Source organism: Hyposmocoma kahamanoa, unplaced genomic scaffold, assembly GCF_003589595.1.
Source record: "Hyposmocoma kahamanoa isolate Upper Pololo Valley unplaced genomic scaffold, ASM358959v1 102, whole genome shotgun sequence".
Taxonomy (NCBI): domain Eukaryota; kingdom Metazoa; phylum Arthropoda; class Insecta; order Lepidoptera; family Cosmopterigidae; genus Hyposmocoma; species Hyposmocoma kahamanoa.
This window is the reverse complement of record NW_020653337.1, coordinates 7,633,053-7,633,931: the sequence shown is the minus strand read 5'-3', so window position 1 is coordinate 7,633,931 and position 879 is coordinate 7,633,053. Positions and strand designations below refer to the sequence as shown.

The window sequence follows — 879 nt, the reverse complement described above, 5'->3', positions numbered from 1 at the left end:
GGATAGTGCAATTATTATTTAGAATATCGTCGAGGATAGTGCAATTACGCGTAACTAGCATTTGAATATGACTCTCCATTTCGGTAATTTAGTCGTCATATCAAATCCCCGTTAATGTCTTTGCAACCAAATTGGCGTGGTTTACCGGAATCTATTGTTATCAGTCCGTAGACGACATAAATTAATGCTTACTGTGCAAAAATGAAAGTCGTAGCCATTGAAATATCAAAGAAATAACGTTAAATTCCACTCCTGTGAAATTTGGTTACGATACGCAGATACGCGCTTTTTACCAACACTACATACGCGGATTTTCACTATCCCCAACGATTGTAGGATGATTCCTGTTGAAAAAAAATGGGCTTCTCAAACAAGAATTCAGGTCATGAATGTGATGTACCAAAAAATTATAATTATCCAACAAGACAAGCAACAATGGGCAGCTATGAAACTTTTAAAACAAATAACGTAACCGTGCCGTAAGGTCCGATGGTTCGTTCCGTGGCTTAGTTGGTATAGCGTCTGGCACGGTATGCAAGAAGACGTCGGTTCGAATCCGACCGGATCGAAGGAATATTTTCTGAGTGTTTTTCTGAGTGTTCGATCTTTGTATTAATAATTCTAACAAACTAGTGAAGTAATTTCACAAAAAATAATGGAATATCAATTCAATAAAAAAATTAATTAATAGAGTGAATAGCGACATCTCTCGCCAGGACTGGTAGTTGTTAAGGTACTAACTGGGTGATAAATCTGTCATAGATTTCTCATAGATGGCGCTACGACTAAAAAGTCGTTGAAACACCAAGTACAAAGACACGACGCAAGCACGTAGAAAAATTCGTGAGGTCCGTTGCTTCGTTCCGTGGCTTAGTTGGT

General features: G+C 38.1%; 2 protein-coding genes across 4 annotated transcripts in view; one reads left to right on the top strand and one right to left on the bottom strand.

Annotated features, from left to right (window-relative positions):
- Positions 1-879, top strand: part of LOC113232600 (protein l(2)37Cc) — a 110,119-nt gene that overhangs the window by 96,027 nt on the left and 13,213 nt on the right. The gene's annotated exons all lie outside the window — the stretch shown is intronic.
- LOC113232631 overlaps positions 1-879 on the bottom strand; it is a 6,350-nt gene that overhangs the window by 2,244 nt on the left and 3,227 nt on the right. The window lies entirely within an intron of this gene.